The following is a 21,729-nucleotide window of genomic DNA, read 5'->3' on the forward strand; positions in this document are numbered from 1 at the left end:
TGGTAGAAGCATGAGTACTTTCTTCCCTTGCTCTGGGGTACCCTCTCCCTTGTTGATTTAGTTCAGGCAACTTGGAGGAGGGACAGGAAAGGCCAGGGCAAACATGTCACAGCCTGCAGTGAATAGGGCCAACAGAAAGGAGAGCAAAGAACAGAGCTGAGAGGAGAGGAAAAGAGGAGAGGCCTCTCTTCCCATCCCACAACCTGGGCTCCATCCAACACAAAGTTAATTCCTAACCTCGGCTCACCACCCTGCCCACTGCTTGCATGATTTATCTCCCTATCTGCCTGCATTGCCTTTACAAGCCTCCTAGCCTTGCACACCATTATAAAAGCTGTCTGTAATGCTGGCTCGACCTGGCCTGGCCCGGGCTTCTGCCACGGTAACCCTTCCCCACCCCTGAATTTTACAAGCCTTCCGCCATCATGGAAATCTGAAATCCCACGAAAGAACAGTAAACAAAGCAGGGAAAAGAAAATACCTAACTCGGCCACTCTGGACACAGCAAAGTCACAAATGGACTGATGTCTCTAAGCCAGGGATGAAGGCCTTTTAGGCAACGACAGTGTGTTGCCTTCTGGACTGAGCTCAGCCGGATAATAATAAAGAGATGCACACAGATGGGCCTATCCTGTATGGGGCACAGCCAAGCATCCTGGTGCCCTGGGAATTCCCAGGCTCAAGAAATCAGCCAGAATGTCAAGAAAACTCACAAGTAAACACAGGTGTCAGGTTCAGAGAACCATGTGGAAATGTGAAGTTTTAAATAACGGAAAGAGACTAAACATTATTCAGACCACAAACTAAGTCGGCATCAGCTCTGTCACCTTCTTATGGGCTCCTGAGGGAGGCAGCACGGTGTAGTGGAAAGAGCATGGGCTTTGAAAGCTAGCTTCATCACTTATTTATGAGCTATGTGACTCTGGTCAACTTAAACTCTCTGAATCTGTTTCACTTTCCGTACCATGGGAAAATACCAACTCATAAAAAGGTTGTGAAGAGTAACGAGATTTACAGCCAGAGGGCCTGGCACTCAACAGGTACAAAAATTGTAGCTATTCTTTGGGATGTTAGACATCCAAAAATGTGTTTGTGATGGGTGTTCTATTGCTTCCCCTGGCAAATCTTAGCCAGCTAAACAGGTTTTCCTTTATTCTATGCACACTTTCCCTTAATAAACCAGACTTCATCGGTCCATCTCCTGGCCAGAGAATGAGCCAAAAGGGGGTCTCTTGGGGAAGTATTCTTTCCTACCGACTGTCTTGAATCCCCTTGTTCCTTTACCCCTTTGAACTCATATGACCCAGTTCTGGCCATGACCCTCCTCACTAAGCTCCCATTGGCTCCTCCAGCCTCCGTTCAGAAAGGCTCTTCTTTCTCTTCTGATGCCTCAAGAGAACCTGCCAGCACCCACCGGGTTCCATTCTTTTCAAGAAAAGCCACACTGCCCTGTTACAGCACCTAAGCCAGAAGCCAGGGTTCATATCTTCCTGGCGAGCTTAGTAGAGAGAGGGACACTAAAGCATTCTCTACGAGTCTCTGGAGTTCCAAAGTGCCCTGCCAATGAGGCTGAGTGCTCCCCAGAGCTCTGTTATTCACTTGGGGGTAGGTAGTGGGGAGCCGGAGGGGAGGGCCGGGGGAGGGCAGGAAGAGAAGAGAGCCTTGATTCAGGGGCCAGACTGAGTCCGCCACAGGCCAGGCTCCGCTGAGGTTTCTCGGGTGAAACACGTCTCTGTGATGGCTGTGCCTGTGAAGCGGATGGAAATGCCCATAAAGCCCTATCAAACCCTGTTCACAGAAGGACAGGGATATATATAGAACCAGGAACCAAAGGGGCCACAAGGGATTCAGGCGGACAGCTCCGCCCAGCCCTTAAACCCGCCCAGGGAAGGGGGGCGGCCCAAGGAACAAGCTCAAGGAATGAAGGTTGGAGACAGCCCGGCGGGTTTGCGAAGGGAGTGGGGAAACGAGGGGCGTCAGGGACAATGCTGGAAGCGAGCTCGCGCCCAGGCTGTGGGAATCAATCAGGCTGGGAGCTGTGCCTGCTCCAGCGCGTGGCCGTGGCTGCTAAAGGCCTCGCTCTGAGTTTTGGCCAATTTGGAGGTGACTTTTAACTCTTTGCTTTGGCGTCCTACCATCTTGATGGTGCTCTGCTTCCTTCTCAGAACCAATGAACCAGCTTTCTCTGCCCTCCTCCGCTCTCCCCACCAGCACCCCCACTCCCACCCTTCTCCATTCCCACACCCTTAACCCCACTCCCAGCCTCCCAAAGAAACAGGGGTGGGAGGCAGGTGAAAAACAGAAATCTATCCATAAGGAACGTGTCCTGAAACAAGAAAAATATCCTAAGATAGACATCTATCAAAAGATAGAAACAAATTCACAGAAAGGAAAAAGAGGCTCACAGAACAAGGCAAGAGCCTTATAAGAAACTGTGGCATCTTATAGCATCAGGCCCTAAAGGAGACACTGTCACACAGGGGCAAAAAGTAAGCAGGTTCTTCTTCCACTCTGATTTGTGGACATCCTTCTCTCCACCAATCCTCTCCCAAAGTAGGACATTGCAGGTACAGATACTGGCTGATTGAAGCTAGCAAACACTGAGCCACAAGGCTTTCCTACCTGAGCAACAGCCAGAGCCCCCCCTGTCCCCAGTTCAAAAGAGAATCCTTCCCTCTCTCCACCTCCTTTCCCAAAGCCAGCTTGAGATGTATGACAATGTTTTGGCGCCACCTGCCGTCCTTTTCTGACAGCTTAGTAGAATAGACCTTAAAATTGGACGGACCTCAAGTTCACCTTCTTTAATTCATCATAAGCCCCAAAGGAATGGAATCCCAGAGAAAAGAAACCAAACTTCTACCAAAGGGAATACTCCCACAGCACACAATGGCCAACCCCAGTTCCCACCCTCCTGTTTCCTGGGACAGATACCTTAGGAAGGCCAACTAGCCAGAACCTCCTCGGTGGGTTTTTAGCTCTAGTCTTAACAACCATTAGTCTATGAAGGTCCTTCTCCAAGAGTTTTTCTGATTTGAGAACTGTGAATACTCAATAAGCCCTTTCTCTATTTAATAGAGTCAATATACATTAAAATTATTTCTATATCAGTTTTGATTTTCTTGGTTTTAGGTAGAAATTCTAATTTTGCACCAAGATGACATGATCCTTTGTCATCAAACAGTAGAAAGAAAGCAGTGTCACCCAAAGAGCAACAACTTAGATATTTTACACTGCTCTCCATTCCTGTGGTCCTCAGGATGGTCTGGGCAAACATTTAACAAGAGTAAGCTCATCTCACAAATATAAACATTTGTTCATCCACTTAACAAATATTTCTGCAGCACCTAATATGAACTAGGCACAAGCTGAAGGTATGGGGGGAGTAAGACATATGAGGTTCCTACTCTCATAGAGCCTCCATGCTAACATCATTTACCTGGTGTATTAAGGAATTCTAGCAATTTCTCACTCATCTTAAAGAATACCTGTGTGAACAACAAAGAGCAAGACAAAGCCCTGACCAGTTTGACTCAGTGGCTAGAGCATCGGCCTGTGGACTGAAGAGTCCCAGGTTCAATTCCGGTCAAGGGCACGTACCTTGGTTGTGGGCACATCCCCAGTGCGGGGGGGGGGGGGGGGGGCAGGGGTGCAGGAGGCAGCTGATGGATGTTTCTCTCTCATGGATGTTTCTAACTCTCTATCCCTCTCCCTTCCTTTCTGTAAAAAATCAATAAAATATATATTTTTTAAAAAGAGCAAGACAGCCCTAACCGGTTTGGCTCAGTGGATAGAGCATCGGCCTGCGGACTGAAGGGTCCCAGGTTCGATTCCAGTCAAGGGCATGTACCTTGGTTGCAGGCACATCCCCAGTAGCGATTGTGCCGGAGGCAGCTGATCGATGTTTCTCTCTCATTGATGTTTCTAACTCTCTATCCCTCTCCCTTCCTCTCTGTAAAAAATCAATAAAATATATTTTTAAAAAAAGAGCAAGACAAAAATGTAAACAGACTTTGTAAAGACAGAATAAAAAATATAAAAGGCTACAGAAGGAAGGATATACAGAATGGGACAATTAATTATTGTTTCATCATATTCCTTATGGATAAGTATTTTTTCCCCTAAAACCCACTCCTGGACCTAACTCTAGGAACTGCACGCAGCTTCCAAAGTCAGCTTCCTCAGACCTCAAGATTTACAAAGTCTTTAGTAGAAATTATGGAGAGATGCCTGGGATTGACAGTTTAAATTACATGCAAGTATTTTCCCAAACGTCACCACAGGAAATATGTGGGGCTCCATAAAAAGCATTGTCATCTGGTAAACGGAGACGCTTCTGATAGGCCCTAGCATGACCCAGTAAATCAGGGGAACGGAGCCAATCATTCCCCTGATTTACTGGGAATCTTGCAGGAATCTTAGGACTAGACATGCCCTCTCCTACTCTTGCTCTCAAATTGTGTCCAAGCAGCTCTAGACTACACCTATCAGTAGGAAAAGAATCTTTTTCCCCCCGGTTTTCCCAAGGAGTTTATTTGGGCAAACCAGAGGATGGGGAGGCCCTGCATCTAAATAAGGTGTTGGGCCTCTTGGTGTTCGTGAAGTATGGCTCATGCTGGCCACTAAGGACCCGGTGGGAAAACGGGAACTTGATCTTGAAGTTGTAGAGCTGCTTGACTGCTGGCTGCAATCTCCTCCATCTTCATTATCTGGATTGAGTGGGCATGGGCACAGTGCCAGCCCCCATGTCTCAGTAGCACTGGGTGACGGTGCCTGGGGTGATCAGGTCCTGGTACTCCCGGTACATGTTGAGGGTGCCACTGCAGGAGTCGAGTTGTACCGCAGCCAGATGCCAAAGTTCTCCACCCGGAGGGTGATTTCCCTGAAGATTTCTTCATCTTCTTTAGCTGAGACACAAAGTACCAGAAGCGGGACTTGGCAACGACATGGTTAAGTGCAAAGATGTGCGTGTGATAGAGGGGTGGTGTGCGGCAGTTGGGGTGGGCAGGCAGCACCGCACCACCTTGTACCCCACCACCTGGTACTCTTGCTGCGTGCCCGAGGCCTGCACAGCATTCTCTCTGCATTCACCACCACCCACAAAAGGAAGTCAGGAAAAGAATCTTAAAGAATTCTAGGAAGGGAGTTTCCAAAGCTTTCCTAGTAGCAATCTAGTCAGGTAGAAAAGTCTTCTCTCTACTTCACCTTTATTCTTATTGCTACAATTCAAGTTCATCCTTTCTTGTATTATCTTGAATGAAATGCAAAAAAAAAAAAAAAAAAAGCTATTTATCATCCTGCATGTGCTAAATCTTCATATTTAAAAAACCAAGCTACTACCCCTACTCAATCTACTCTAAGAATTAAATAATCCCACTTTCCTTGGATACTATTTTTTTAAAATTCTGTTTCCATCCCTTTCATTATTGTCCTAACTTTCCTATGGGCACTCGGGCCCTATGCATCTTTCAAACATGACCCTCAAATCCTAAGAGGCCCACTAGTGCTAAATCAATAGGAAAGTGGCCTCAGCATCTCATGCCCTTCTATTATTGATACAATCTGGAACGATGTTCATCTTTTTATTCACCCAAACTATGCCAAAGACTATGTCACAGTTGGGAGCTCTTCCTAGTTAAATCTTTCAGGAAAAAGGGGGACATTTTCCCACCTAGGAAATAGAAGGTACTTTATAGGAAAGACATTCTATTACATAAGATACTGGAGTAGCTAAAGCATCTGATAAAAGGAGTAGCAGGCAAGGTCGGTGTGCAGGGAGCCCAGCAGGGCATTTAGAGGGGCATGTGCCTGGTTGAGGGCTAGTAAAGGAATCAGAAGGTTCTGCTTTCCCTTACTTAGATCCACCCCCTTGTCAGGAGCTCCCTGGGAATCCTTCACTAATTTCCCCACAGAGAACGGCTTCCTCATTTGTCCCGGGTACACCTTGTCTCTATCACTAGCACAGCACTCTCGTCTTGGATTGCAGGTTTATAAATAAGCACACCTACCTGTCTCCCCTTCTCCTTCGGGGCAGGAGTCATGTCAGCCATTGCTGTATCCCTGGCAGTCACAAGTACTTAACAATGCTAGTTCCCTAGCCCCCGCAGCACCTCGTGCAAAAACCTAAACTCCGGGAAGAGTCCATAAACACTGGCTAAGGATGGTAATATCACCAGCAGCCATCCAGCACACCTCCACTATGCTGTCGGACCAGTTTAGGATATTGGCTTGGAAACTCCTTTTTTCTCTTGGCCCAGACATTTACTCTTAATGTTTGCTTCTTCCTCAAGAGACTCCAGGAAATAAGGTTAGTTTTAAGTCCTAGAAACTCTAATCATTCCTGTTTTCTTCAAGCTAAGGGCCTAAAGGAAGACTGCAAATACCCATGAATATTGATGAACCTCTGCGGTCACATGAATATTAACAACACCCTGTGGTTTTCGGGAACAGCAGCCCAGCGAGAAGGTCTAATATTAACCTTGGCTAGGCCCAAAAGGTGGGAAGAGCATATGCCCATATGTCTCTATGGGGAGTAAAGGGTGCATGGCAGAGTCTAGTTTGGGGGTTGGTCCCTATGCAAACATTGGACACAAGGGCAGTTAAGAAGGGACTCAATGTTGTACCCCATGTCCCTGGCACTGAGGGCTCTGTTAGCTGCTACCCAGGCAGAAGTCCCCAATCCTCACGCTTTGCAGCAGTAAGGATGCAGAAACAGGAAGACCTCGATTCAGAGGAGAACAGGTAGACACACTGACCTAGTTCAATCACTATAGTAGAGAGAGAGGTAGAGAAGGTTCAAAGTCAGATCTCTTTGGGAAGAAACCTGAATCAAATAAAAAAGCTCAATTAGGCAACAAAATACACAGTTAGCAAGTCACACATTAACAGTAACAAAGGACCTAGAGACTGTGGAGTCTCTAGCTCCACACCTTTCATGAAACTAGTGGACACAGAGAACAATGGCTCAGGTTTAAGAAGAAACATGTTCCAGGGCTGAAGCTGCAAGAGATGGGAGGCATTGGGTTCTTTCAGCTCTGATAGCTTCTGAACCAGGAGATACCATAAAGAATTGTGCCTGTTATTAAAACTAGAGGCCCAGTGCATGAAATTTGTGCATGGGGGGGGGGGGGAGTCTCTCAGCCTGGCCTGCACCCTTTTGCAATCCGGGACCCCTTGGGGGATGTCCGACTGCCAGCAGTCAGACATCCCTCTCGCAATCCGGGACCGCTGGCTCTTAATCACTCACCTCCCTGCCTGCCTGATCACCCCTAACCACTCTGCCTGCCTGACTGATCACCCCTAACTGCCTCTGCCTTGGCCCCTGGTTGTTTGGCTGTCTGGTCTAATTAGCATATTATGTTTTTATTATTATAGATAAAGAAATAAAGGAGAAGTGCTGTGAATCAGAGTCAACCAAAGAAACTCAGGCACCCCTGGACCTGGGTCTAAGTTCAACACCTATTCAATGGCATGTGACAACACTAGTAAAGGAAAGGCAGGTTAAGTGGCCTTATGCAGTGATTAAAATTAATGCTAATAATAAGATTCCTGCTGTACTCACACACCAGGACAGACTGTGCTTAAAACTAGAGAAGTGCCTCTACTCCTCTGCCTAATCCTACTCAAAGGCCTTGACCCCTTAGCTCTGTCTGAAAAGCTGACCCAGCCCCCTTCACACACACTTAAGAGGAATGGAGAGGCCTGCTGGCCTAGCCCAAGCCGAGGTGGTGAGAGGCCACACCTAGGAAGAGGGTGGGGGCTGCTCACGGGAGCTGTGTTCTGTCACACAATTACCATATTATGTAGCTCTAATAAAAAAAAATACTTGAAGTTTTACTAGTGCCATATAATAAAGTATTTATAGAATCCGGGGGTTGGGGGTGGGCAAAGGTAAAGGGGGGGAGAGGGGAAAGAAGGAATCAGAATTGTTAGCAAGAGCCCTGGCAACAACAACTCCCAGTATTCACCATAGAGGTAAACTTCAAAGCCATCAGCCTGGGACATCCGGCTCGCTCTCATTAACCTAGATCAAGGTGGCTTACTGTTCACCTCCTCTCCATAACAGTCTGTCTCTGACTTCTTCCTGGTTTACAAAGAAAAGAGATGAGAAACTGGAAGGAACCGGAAGGTAGAAGAAGGAATGTCAGCAGAACTGTGCGGCGCCTAGGCCTGGAAAGTCTGGGGACCAGAGTAAAGGGGTTGTCAGTTGAAAGAATGAATGGAATGTGAGTTTCTAAAGGTTCCATTCTGAGACTAAACTTCTAGGTCTCACCATCCAACAAACCTGACAGTTTTGAAATTTGCCAAAATAGGGTTTTCCATCATTGCACTTGCCCTTTTGCACACCTCTCACACTCCCCATTCCAACCACACTCTCCACTTGCTACCACCACGAGGGCAGTGTGCTCCACAACTACACAACCACACCGCATGCACCCACAGCTTCTCCCAGACCTCCCCTCCTCACCCATGGTCCTTATAGCCGCAGTGTCACACACACAACAAGCTCACCACAACACACTCCTCCCCAAGAGCACTGGCTGCCTGGATTTCCTAGGCATCTGCCCAACTTAAGACACATCCTAGATAAAAACATTTTGAGCCTACAATCCTCTTTAACATTTCAAAATTTTCTATTACCCAGAAAATCTCCCCAAAGAGAGAGAACAGTGAGGGCTATGGCATTATTACAGAGGAGACTATAAACAGAACAAATATAGAGCTGCTTTATTACAAGGCAGTGTGGGGTTGGTGGCTGGCTGATTACAGGGACACTCCCCAGAGCTCTCTGCAATCCCAAACCTCAATAAAGGCCAGACTAGAGCTGCTTTCAACCAAAGGGCAGGCAATTGAATCCAGGGGGCCCCTAGAATCCCTTCAGATTCCAGTCCAGGATATGATACCTGCCTTGGTTGAAGATAAGAAGGAAAGCAAACACAATCTAAGAACAACCCGCTTAGCAAAGAGCCCCCAAAGGCAAACACAATTAGTATGGTTTGGGTCTCTTGCAATCAACAGATATCAACCTTCAGATTAAAAAAAAATTTTTAAAAACAACAACAATAGAAATCAAAAACAAACTGATAGATCGAAAACCCATACACATCAGGGACAGTACAGAGTGAGGAGCAAGAATAGACTGGAAGACAGAGAAGCAGCGCAGCTTGAGTGACTAAAGCAACCATATTACGCAAAACATCATAGAAGGAAAGAGTGGGAAATCCACAAGTCCTCTCTTCTGGGCTCTGGGCACACGGCGTCCCTTCCTGGGTGACTCACAGTGGGGTCACCTTCACCCCCTGCTTCATGTGGTAAGGGCCTCTTTATAAGGAGACACACCACGAGCCTTCTCCTCCTCCATCTCTGCGAGCCAGGAGAATTGCGTCACTGACCTCCACACATACTCACTCCCTCCTCTTTCCAGCCGGCCACCACACAAGGGATCTTGTCTTGTGGTCCCTGCGATCCTTTCATCTGGGCTCCAAACCCACTGTCACCTTGGCCCTGAATCACTCCCCAGGAGACACTGGGAAAACATTGCTGGACAAAGAGCGTCTGGGTCCTGTATGGCTAGAATTTACTGATCCCTGCTGGTGAGAGAACCCGGGCCACGCTCTCCCCTGCCCAAGGCCAAGGCCCAGGAATAAATTTGAACCTGGCCTTTGGCCAGCTCTGCTACAGACTAGGTTCCTGCTGATTTGGGCGATACCAATTCCCTCCAGCTCCCAAGAACCTAAGGACAAAAAGGGCTGAGAGGCAGCCTTAAAGGTTCTAGCTTATCTACCTTACTTGCTCAGTGGCCGAGAAATTGCTAGAGTTGGGAAGAGAGCCAGCAACCACCCCCCCAACCCCCCCGGCCCCCAGTTCTGTTCTCATCCCACTTGGCTATCCTGTTCTCAGGGCGGCCCCAAGGAAAACATTTTGGCAGCTGAAAATGTCAGTGTTTCTCAGATCCTTCTCCAAGATAGAGGATTCCCCTCCAACTGTGTCTCAGCTCATTCCATGTCTCATGGTCCTAACATTTTTTTCTTGACCTTCTATGTGATGATACTCCAGTTTGGTGCTTAGCCATTTTTCTATAATTTCAGGTCTATGTTTCAATGGGCAGATTTAAGAAGAGTTACAGGAACACTTTTTAGTCTCTGAGCATCCTCCCTTCTCAAATATAGTTCATTAGAACAGAGCCTTTGAGACAGTGTGAGATAGTGGAAAAAAGCTCTGTACTAGAAAGTCAAAGGATGAGGTTCTGGTTTCAACTGCAATTACTTGTGGGATTCAGGATCACTTAATTTCTCTGAGCTAATCCATCAGAGCTCCTCATCCTGAAGTGGCCCTAAGAGGTAAAAAAAAAAAAAAAAAAAAAAAAGAGTATGGAAATTTGTTCTTTCTTTTTAGTCTTCTTTATCTGAATAGTTGATCAGTATATTTGTGTTGAATGTTACTCAATGAAGCCTGCTCATTTTACCAGGCTTAAATTAAATAATAAAGACAAAAATTCTCACCAAAACCAGTTTGGCTCAGTGGATAGAGCGTCAGCCTGCAGACTGAAAGGTCCCAGGTTTGATTCCGGTCAAGGGCATGTACCTTGGTTGCGGGCACATCCCCAGTGGGAGATGTGCAGGAGGCAGCTAATCGATGTTTCTCTCTCATCGATGTTTCTAACTCTCTATCTCTCTCCCTTCCTCTCTGTAAAAAATCAATAAAGTATATTTAAAAAAAAAAAAGACAAAAATTCTCAGCAGAATGCATAGCACCACAAAATTTACTGAGTTCTTACAATGGAGCAAACAAGTTAAACAAAGATAGATAATATCCCTGGCCATCTAGTGGAGGGAGCCAGGAAAACCAGTAATTATAACACAGTGTTGATAGGGCCTGTGATAGACCAAATAAAGTGGCACATAAGAAGGGCAACTAAACTAAACTGGAGAGCCAGGGGAAATTCCCTAGAGGAAGTAACATCTTCACTGAAATCTAAACAACAAATAGGAGCTATGCAGGTGAGAAGGTTTGCTGTGGTGCCAGGGGGTTTCCAGAGGGAACAGCATGTGCCAAGGACCAGAGATAAGAGAGAGAATAATGGGCTCTAGGAACCTGACAGTAGTTCACTGTGACTAAAGCGTAAATTTGGGACAGAAGGTAGGGAGTATGAATGGGGGCAGTGTAGCCTAGCAGAAGAGAAGATGAAGCCGGAGAAGCAAGTATATATCAGGTCAAAAAGGGCCTTAATGGCCTCACTGGCATGGCTCAGTGGTTGAGCATTGACCTATGAACCAGGAGGTCATAGTTCGATTCCCCATCAGGGCACATGCCCGGGTTGCAGTCTCAATCCCCAGTGTAGGGCATGCAAGGAGCAACCAATAAATGATTCTCTCTCATCAATGATGTTTCTATCTCTCTCTCTCTCTCTCTCTCTCTCTCTCCCTTCCTCTCTGACATTATATATATTTTTTAAGGGCCTTAATATTTTTGTTTTGTTTTGTTTTGTTTTTAAGAATTTTTGTGAGTTTATTTGAGCCAAACTGTCGACATATGCCGGGAAGCAGAACCTCAACGAATTGAGATAGTGCTCCGGAGAATGGCGGGGTCTTAATGGTTTTATTAAGGAGTTTGGACTTCATCCTAAGGTCAATAGCAAGGCATTGATCAATTTTAAGAGGGACATGTGGCCAGAATTCTTTAACTGGGGGCTTCCATCTGGTTTCTTTTCCTGATTGCAGATTCCTGAAGTTAGTGAGGGAAGCAGAAGTGAGACTGGGCCTACTTCTTTTCCTTCCATCCTCTGGCAACGGTGGAACCCAGAAGGTTCATGCTCCCTTCCTCATGGAAGTCTCTAGCTCTTTAAAATCATGTCTTGTTTTACAAACAGTCTTCCCTCTCAGTCCCCTTATTCCTCTCTCTCTCTTTCAAAGAATAACCTTTGACCGTGTGCCAAGTCCTTTCCAACCAGCTGTCCTATGGACCTGGGCTATTAGACTCGCCCCACCCCCAACTAAGGCTGTCAGGTAACCCTGCCAATAATCCACATTTCTAATCAAAGACCCATTTCTTATCTCTTACTTGAATTCCACCAACTCTGCCAATATTTACTTTTCCCTTCAATCCTAGATCTCTCAACTTTTAGAAACAATTTGGTGGCCTTCTAAAAGAAGATTAAGATAATGCTGACCAAACACATGATCAATCTGTAGAAGAAAAACCTCATATCCAGGCAGTAATTACACACTAGTAAATAAACTCTATGAAAACATAACTCCTTTTCTTTCTTTACCTCATTACATCACCTAGAGCTGTAGTTTAAGGTTAGAAACAGTACCCGAAGGCAATGATTTTCAACCTTTTGGCCCACCAAAAAAAATTTTCTGGGTCAATCTGACAAATAAATAGGTATAATTTTGATTCAGAAGGCTATTGTTGTGTTGGCTGTTGTCATTTTTTATTTGACAATCTAAGGGGAAGGCGGTCAGTGCCCCTGACTAGTCAGATACTGCATGTTTAAAAAATTCTTTCAGCACACGGTTGAAAATTGCTGCCCTAAAGGAAAATCATCGTGGTTATTAACTTTATCTCTTGGCCTCACTGTTTAACCTTAGAATAACAGAACCTCGGCACTGGGAAAGAAAGCTTGAACCCTCTAATCCAACATTCCACCTCAGTGTCAGAGTTCTTTGGCATGGCATGGCAACTGAGGTCAGATTATTTCTTATTGCCTAAAATGTCTTTAATAACTCCTTTTCCTATTCATCCCCTATTAAACAGGGTTAGGGTAGGAGCTCTATGTCCAATAGAGCTCAAACTCACTGGGTCTTAAGGTTCTAGACTAGAACAATGCTATTCAGTGTGATCAGCAGCCTGGTGCTAATCCAGGAACTCTTTGTTACTAGCCCATAATGAGGTAAGCATAGAGACTGAATGTAAGTATTTAAAAACGTTTATAGCAATCTGATGTTACCATGACATCCAAACACAGGTTCAGAGGATGCATCTCAATGGCCAGGGTATAAAATGGTTTGAGTATTATTCAACTTGTCACATGTGGCATGTGCTGCATATTAGCTATGTACAGTAAAACCGTGTGTCAAATTATTTTGAAAAGCACTGTTCTAGAAGGTTCCATGAGAAGCGAAGAGGATAAGTATGGGGGTAGGAGGGCTAGCTCTCCTCTCTTTCCCCTCTGGATACAATAGAGAGTGAATCTGCTGCTGGGATGAGGAAGAGGAAGCTGCCCCCACTAAGGCCCTGGCTGCCGGGGTGAAGAGGAGGGCAGGAATTGGTGGCCAGGTTATCAGGCAATAACAAACTCAGCATCCAAGCACGCGACTTCCAGCAATGCAAGGAGCTTCCTTTGTTTTGGGAAAACAAGAGCTGCAAGAAGCCTCTCCTTGACACGATCCTGCCTTGCTTCGGAGAAGCCCAACCACCCATGACACACAAACAGGACAGTCCTGGCCAATGATAGACAAGCCAGTACCCTGACCACAACCCCTGTTTGCTTTTCCTTTTCCACCACTTCCTCAGTTGGAGGGCCACTGTGGGGCCATCGGTAGCCACCAGCCTAGGTCACCATTCAAGAACTTCACCCCCAATGACCCAGCACCTATTCTATACAACCCTCCAGTGCCCTTTATACAGCCTACTTTCTCTCCCCAATATAGTACTTTTTGCCGAGACCAGGGGCTTCTGGCCCCTTCCATAGAGTGGTAGGTAAAGCTAAGCCTCCAAGCACCGCTCTGACAAACTCCATGGTATGCTCTACCAAACCATGTTGTTTTAACTCTAAAACCAAGAATATCTGCATCATCTCCCAAGAAGAACAAAATCTGAGGTCTCAAAAATATTTTGATCAAGAATTTTCATGTTACATGAACAGTCACTTGATTATGTTAGAGTAGACCCTCATCTTCAAGAACCCAGTTATCACCAAGACTAACCTATATAAAACAATGTACCTCTTCGTGATGCAGGTTGACCAAACTAAACTTCCAAGTAGATAGCCAGGAGTTTAGGACCAAAGACCAAAAAAACCCAACAAACCTGGGAGACTAGCTCTTGGGGTACAAACAGAATAAGAGCGTCAACCTCTATAGACTCACATGAAAGTGCCTTCTAAGACCAAAGATATCTGGGATTTTCTCCAAGAGTTCTGAGAGTTAGAGCTAGCAAGTCCCACTTCTGACTCTGCTATGAACAATCAAGAGCCTTAGGGACCAGCAAACCTTCCTCTCTTTCTGATTATTCAAGGAAGCTTACTCTTTACCCTCATGGCCCAAGAGCCCACGTTTCTATGAAGACTCATTTGTCCAGTAAGGGAGGAGTGTGGGGGCGGGACTCCCCCCACTCCAGGCCTCCTTCATGCCAAAGAAGGAGGAAACAGAATAAGCAAAATAAAATTCATAAAGTGAAGCAGTAATTATGGCGTGGTCAACAAGAGGCTGTCCTCAGGCCCATCATTATGTGGCTAAATTTAACGCCCTGCGCGGCCAGGGGAGCCGTGCGCCCCGGGCACCGTGTGTCCACACAGACGCCAGCTCCGCCACCTTCACCCGCTCGACAGCCGCCAGGGCTGCCAGAAAGCAGGTCACAATTTTTTTTATAGTCTGTTTACCAAGATGCTGTTTTTACTGCCGAGGTTTCTCTCATTTTATCTCTTTTTCCCTTTTCCCCAAACAGACTGGCCTGTATTTTCTGCACTGTTTTTTTTTTTTTCTTTCTTTCTCCCTCTCTCAGTACTATTTTCAGAACTCTAATTTTATATGGTATGTCCCTTTTTTTTTTTTTTTTTTTTTTTGGTAAATATTTGCCATGACTAAGCCAGGCACATCCAGTTTAAAAGGCTCCGTCCCACAAAACATCAGGTCTTTAATGATATGCATCTCATTAGCTTGTCCCATGAAAGGGGGTATAGAAAAAAAAAAAAGAGCAACTTACAGACTCTCTCACTTTTTATATCTAGAGAGACCTATATTTATATATAAGGACAAGCTGAAAACTGACATTCTAAGCCCCAATACGAGTTAGTACAATGGCTATTTGATTCAGGCTTTAAGGCCACAGAAGCAGTTTCAGGAGAGAGGGGCTATGGTCTATATAGCACTGCTAGTTGATCCAGGCGGTTCTGACCAGATCAGAAAAGCTAGAACCAATCTTCAAACTCTGGGTACTAGGGTTCTCTAGATTAGGGCTCTCTACACCAAAACTCTGGGATCTCCTCTGACACTAAATTTCATAAAATGAGAAAAGAAAAAGAGGTAAAGGGGCACTTTCTTCACTGGTGGCTGAAGTCAAAGAAAGGGAACCTATGAGTTAAGAGAGTGCTGAGAGAGACCCCCTCCACGCCTCCCTCTCACCACCCAAAGGGCCTCTCCAGCTTGGCAAAGCCCCAACATTGATGGGAGGGTTTCTTACTGCACATGGCAGGTTCAGTGAAAGGAGTTATATGGTCAAGTCCACATACATATTGCACTGAACAAAAGGCACAGCGTCCAATAAATACTCTCTGCTACTTACCTGCAATGCTTTTAAAGCCAGATTGATACTCTAAAATGGAGTTAGAGGAGCCCCAGCATTCAGTATTTTCAATAAGAAGTGTTGGGGGAAGCACTAGCCAGTTTGGCTCAGTGGATAGAGCGTCAGCCTGTGGACTCAAGGGACCCAGGTTCAATTCAGGTCAAGGACACATGCCTGGGTTGCAAGCTCGATTCCCCAGTAGGGGGCGTGCAGGAGGCAGCCAATCAATGATTCTCTCTCTCCCTCTCCCTTCCTCTCTGAAATCAACAAATATATATATATATATATATATATATATATATATATATATATATTTTTTTTTTTTTTTAAAGGAAGTGTTGGGGGAAGGGCAATGGATACATGGACTGAGAGACCCTGAGTGGCTGCTCAAGCAGCATCTCGTGGGGAGTCTACAGGGGTCTGCAGGGGTGACCAAAGGTCCAGAGTCCCTAACTTGGTGTTCATTAGTTAATTTAGGATAATCAGACTCTAGAGGGTTGACTGATGCTAACTAAAATCATAAGAGAGTACTTTTGAAATTAAAATGTCAATTTTACAAGGTGGGGACTATCCCATTTCAGTGACTGATATATCTTCAGCTGATTTTTCCTGGGAAGCTGAATAAACAGTGAGAGTGCTACTTGTTGAACACAGAAAAAAGCAAAAAAACAAACAAACAGTAAATGACTATATGGGATAGTTCATATACACTGTGTGGAAAGAGCTACACATTATTAATCCACATTCTACTATAGTATTGCTTTGGCACTGTGCTAGATAAATTAATAAAGTACAACTCATTGGTTTTTCTTTTTTAATTCTATGCCATTCTGCCCCTCTGTTAGTACATCTACTCAGATGTCATGAATTAACTGTTTAACAGTTTTTCTCAAATTGCATATAAGAGCCTAGAGGTGTGCAAGACCAAAAGTTGGAAGAAAGGAGGCAGTGTAAGAAATGAGGCAGTACTTGGGGCAGAGTCCTCTAGCCATGCACCATTTTCCTATCTTGTAATTAAGTTAGGTCTCTATACTGCTCAGAAGTGGGAGCCAGTCTTTCCTACTGTCCACATAAAGTTCCATGTGTAGCCCTGCCTAGTTTGGCTCAGTGGATAGAGCATCGGCTTGGAGACCAAAGGGTCCCAGGTTTGATTCCGTTCAAGGGCACATGCCAATCAGTGATTCTCTCTCATCATTGATGTTTCTGTCTCTCTCTCCCTCTCCCTTCCTCTCTAAAATCAATAAAAATACATTAAAAAAAAAAGTTCCATGTGTAGCCGTGTAACAAGTGGCAAGGCGACGGGACATGATGGAAGAATACTGGACTGGAAGTTCAGAGCCTTGTGTTCTGGTGCTAAATTCTGAGTCCTGGTGCCAAAATCTACTATCAGTTGTCTACACAAGAGTTCTTTTATCTTTGTGGGCCCTAATTTCCTCATAAGTAAAATGAAGAGGCTTGATATATTCTTAAATTGATAAACTCCCTTAAAGCTCATAAAATTCGATCGCTCTAATCTTCTGTACAAGGAGGTATCAGAGATGTCATGATTCCCTGCCTAGGCCCTTGATGAGATTTGCAACCTTGTCTCATAAGCAATAACATATTTACAAACAGTTGGGTGAGTTACTTCTATAGATGGCTAATCTCATCCATTTTATATTGATTCTTATTTATCTCATTATCAGAGGTTACCCCAAATTTAGAGGGATACTCTGCATGAGACTTGCATCTCCTTAGGGACCCATTAAATTCAGCACTTTCCTCTGCTCACTCCCCAGCTGCTGGGGACTTCACAAAACAAAATACCAAGATGATCTTCAACTGTTCTTTCTTTAATCCAAGATGTGCTGTCATCCTGTTGTCTCAAAGCTCCTCCTCATTCCTAGCTTTACTCACATCAATTCAGAAGGGGTTCTTTGGAGTAAAAGATTCTAAGCGACCATGTACAACATCAGAACTGCTCCGGCTTCAAGCATAAGAGTAACAGATGCCAAAGAGCTTTTGAAGGATTCCCTCAAACCACCACACCTCAGGGGAGCCTCTCAGATTGTGTAACTGAATAAAACATCCAGTGTGTCTTCCCTTTGGCAGCCACTTATTATACAAAATCCCTCTGAACTCTTAGCTCAAGATTCATCTCTCCATAAATACCTTACCCAAAGTAGCCTGGTATGAACCCTAGATCCCATCAAATGAATCTATTTCTTCCTCCTCTCGGATAACATATATTTTATGTATTTAGAATTCTTTGCATATGTGTAAATTTCAGTGGTCTAATCTCTCTTAAAAGTCCATTTTTCAAGGGCAGAAACCATGTTTTAATTTTTCAGTATCATAAAACATTAACTATCATGGTTTAATATTTTTGCTGGTGCTTAATAAGTACTATCCATATAGAACTGAGGCTTCCAAATAGACCAAAGATCTCCCACACAAAATGAAAAAAATGCTTCCTGAGACTTTGTAGTAATGTTTGCCTTGACAGTTCCCTATGGGAGATAACAAGGATGCCCACGAATCCTACATATTGTACAGCTAGCCCAGCCAGTGAAGTTCACTGGTTGATTTCAGAGAGGAAGGGAGAAGGAGAGAAAATAGAAACATCTATGATGAGAGAGAATCATTCATCAGCTGGCTCCTGCACGCCCCCTACCGGAGATGGAACCCATAATCCCGGCACATGCCCTGGCCAAGAATCGAACTGTGACCTCCTGGCTGCTCAACACTGAGCAACACAATCCTATTTTTAAGCAAGGCAGACTGAATGCCATTGGAAAGGACTTTATAATTCTGGGATATAAAACTACATCTCCTGGGGAAAGAGGATGGAAATAGGCAGAAATCAAGTCATCTTGTCTTCAAATACATCCTGTGCCTCCGTGCTGTCCACAAACCCTAGAGGAAGTATTAATCCTTCCACTTGCTCAGCTCTGCAAAAATACCACGTGCCGGCACGCTCGTACAGTGCGATTGAAACTTCGTGGTCCATGCGCAGAAGTCGGTATTTTGTGGAAGAGCCGGTATTTTGTGGAAGAGCCACACTCAAGGGGCCAAAGAGCCACATGTGGCTCGCGAGCCGCGGTTTGCCGAGCCACAGTTTGCCGACCACTGGCCTAAAGGATTTTTCCTCGGGCAGTCAGGCAGTCACCCTTTCTCTTTGGTCCCTCTCCCACATGTGACACTGTGATTCACTACTTGGTTGGACAGGAAGAGCATGGGTAAAGACAAATGTGAGTAAATCAGCTGAGTGACTTGAAACCAATTACTTAACCCCTGAACCTCTGCTTCTTTATCTTTCAAGTGAGGACAATGTCACTAACCTCACAGGTTTGTTGTAAGGAATAAAAGTTATAATTTAGCCCTAGCTGGTTTGACTCAGTGGATAGAGCGTCCGCCTGTGGACTGAAGGGTCCCGGGTTCAATTCTGGTCAAGGGCACATGCCTGGGTTGCAGGCTGGATCCCCAGCAGGGGGCGTGCAGGAGGCAGCAAATCAATGATTCTCTCTCATCATTGATGTTTCTATCTCTCTCTCCCTCTCCCTTCTTCTCTGAAATCAAAATATATATACATTTTTTTTAAAAGTTATAATTTAGATAAAGCACCTAGCACTGTGTCTAGCACAAGCACAGTATGTACTTGATAATGGTAGTTCCTCTTTCTTGGCTAACTTACTCCTCTATCCAGATCCTCATCCTATCTCACTCACATTTCCTTCACTGGCTCTTATGACTCCTTCCAATTATGACTGTTCCCAAAATCTCATCATTGGACTTTTGTTCTTTTCTCCTTGCTCTTCCCAGCAAAAGATGCATCCATTCTCCAATTCTGTTCCTTTGCAGATGACTCCCAAATCTATTTCTATAGGTCCTTTTTTTCAACCTAAGTTTCAACCCTATTTTTTAGACTTTCCTGAATTCCCACTTGTATGTCCTATAATGCACTTAAATTCAGTATGTATTGAAAAAGATCTTCATCTTGCCCAGCTGGTGTGGCTCAGTGGTTGAGCATCAACCCATGAACCAAGAGGTGACTAGTTCTATTTCCAGTCAGGGCACATGTCGGGTTATGTGGGATGACCTCCAGTAGGGGGCATGCAGGAGGCAGCCAATTGATGTTTCTCTATTCCTCTCCCTCCTCTCTCTCTAAAAGAAAAAAAAATCACTATTACAAATAAAACTGCTGTGAATATTTTAAAAATAAATAAATAAAAAGAAAAAATCAATAAAAAACATTTTTTAAAAGATCTTCATCTTATGTTTTCAAATTAACACTAATTATATATAAGCCATCGATTTTTTTTAATAAGCAAAGGCATTATTAAATAGGCATACTGTAACCAATGGAGTTTTGTGAAACCCTTTTCCTACAAGAGAGGAAAAGAGGAAGATTCAACTATGAATCACAGCAAAATGCCCCAGAAGCATGTGAAGCTTATAGGTTGGGCCTAAAGGGGTTATATATTTCCCAGAAATAAGGCATCAATTCACACTGCCTCAAACTCGATTCTGAACTAAGTGCATTTCTCAGACTGGAGATTAAAACCACCTGAGAGACTAACAGTAGATTTGGTGAAGCTAAACAACAAAATAGTTTTTTTATTTTAGAAGAGTTGGTAACTTCCTTTGAATGAAGTGAGATACACAACTCCCTGGAGCAGTGTCTGTTAAATTGTGCTAGCCTATCTAGGTCTAGATACAGGGGGATGTATGATTTAGTTTTCCACAGGCTCCCACAAATCTCTATTGTCTTTTGTCCAGCCAGATACACATATTTATGTTATATGCCTATCCTCTATAGGCATCTGAGTTTAAACATTTGGTTTTGAGGTTTTTTTCAGGTAAGAGAATTTGGAACATGATAAAGTCCTTCACTATTGAGATTCCCAGAATCAGAAGCCTATCTTTTGGAAATGGGTCCTTTTACCCATTTGCATTTTCTATATTGACTTCCTTTTAGTTTTCCCTCTGATTTTAAATAAATTTTCTTTTGAAAGTATAAGCCCTTATAAAGCTTTGTAAAAGGAAAATAAAGAAAGGGGCCTTTTCACATATTCTTGGGCCCAAAGAAAAGAAGTGGTGACCCCTGGCAGCAGGGCTCAGTGGTGACTACAGGAGTCACAGTGAGAAAAACCCCAAAGAGAAGGCAAAATTGAGAAGAAATATAGTTGAGAAACATGTGCAGCCATCCCTTCCTCCCTGGAGATTTTCATTCCAGAGCTCAAATACTGGTGGATTTGTGTTTTAAATAAGGAAAACCATTCCTTTATATGCCCAAGATTAGATTTAATTGAGCCCCACCCATGATTTTTCCCAGCCTGTCAATGGTACCACTATTCTTCAGATCACACAGGCATACCACTGACAGCCTAATCTTCCTGAAAGATTACTTTCATATGTCAATTCTTCAGGCAAAACTTTCAATGGCTTCCCGCTATCTACAACAGTAATTAATAACTGTGAGAAGGAAGTGCCCCATCTCCTTCCTAGGAGATGTGCCTGTTTGAGAATCACTGCATGTAATGATAGATGTTAACTGGACTGAAATGGGCAAATAAACAAATTCCAGGCAGAAAAATAGCTAAAAAACATTTCCCTTCAGAATAAAGCACCCATCTTCCAGACCAGCATCTAAGGCCCTCCACAACCTGGCCTCTAATTATTATCTTGCTAACCTCATTTCCTACTAATCCTCACCCACTCTTGTTTTTATCATATATCCTTTGCCTATGTACTTCCCACCTAAATTACCTTCCAAATATTTCTCTAGAAAACTGAAAACAAATCATTACAGACCAGTTCAAGAGCTGCCTTTTACAGGAAGCTTTTTTCAATCGCTCCACTACTGTGCCCCTACTGTCACTCATTAAGCACAGTGAGCTCTCTGATGACAATATTATCTAACTTTATATGCTCACAGAACCCGGCACAGTGCACATGCACTATACTGAATTCCAGAAGAACGAATTAACTGCAAGTGTCTCTGGATCAGAGAAGTGACACACACAATGGTAGGGAGGACATTCTGATGCCTCCTAGACTTATCCTTCTGTATGATGCCCATGAGTATACTGACAAACATGCTCTGAATCCTATGTCTTCCTCTACATATTGAACAACAGGTGCACGGCAGAGGAGCAGTGCTCCCAATTGTGGAAGTAGACCCCAGAGAGAGGAAAGACTGAGGAAAGAAGAAACTTAACTTGGCTCTATGACTAATGTTTTTTC

General features: G+C 44.3%; 1 protein-coding gene and 1 pseudogene across 2 annotated transcripts in view; both read right to left on the reverse strand.

Moving 5' to 3' along the window:
* Positions 1-21,729, reverse strand: part of NHEJ1 (non-homologous end joining factor 1) — a 75,798-nt gene that overhangs the window by 36,493 nt on the left and 17,576 nt on the right. The gene's annotated exons all lie outside the window — the stretch shown is intronic.
* LOC139015414 (large ribosomal subunit protein eL20 pseudogene) lies at positions 4,529-6,047 on the reverse strand (annotated as a pseudogene).

This window comes from Myotis yumanensis, unplaced genomic scaffold, assembly GCF_028538775.1.
Source record: "Myotis yumanensis isolate MYYU_CA2020_CCGP unplaced genomic scaffold, mMyoYum1.0.hap1 SCAF_8, whole genome shotgun sequence".
Classification (NCBI taxonomy): Eukaryota; Metazoa; Chordata; class Mammalia; order Chiroptera; family Vespertilionidae; genus Myotis; species Myotis yumanensis.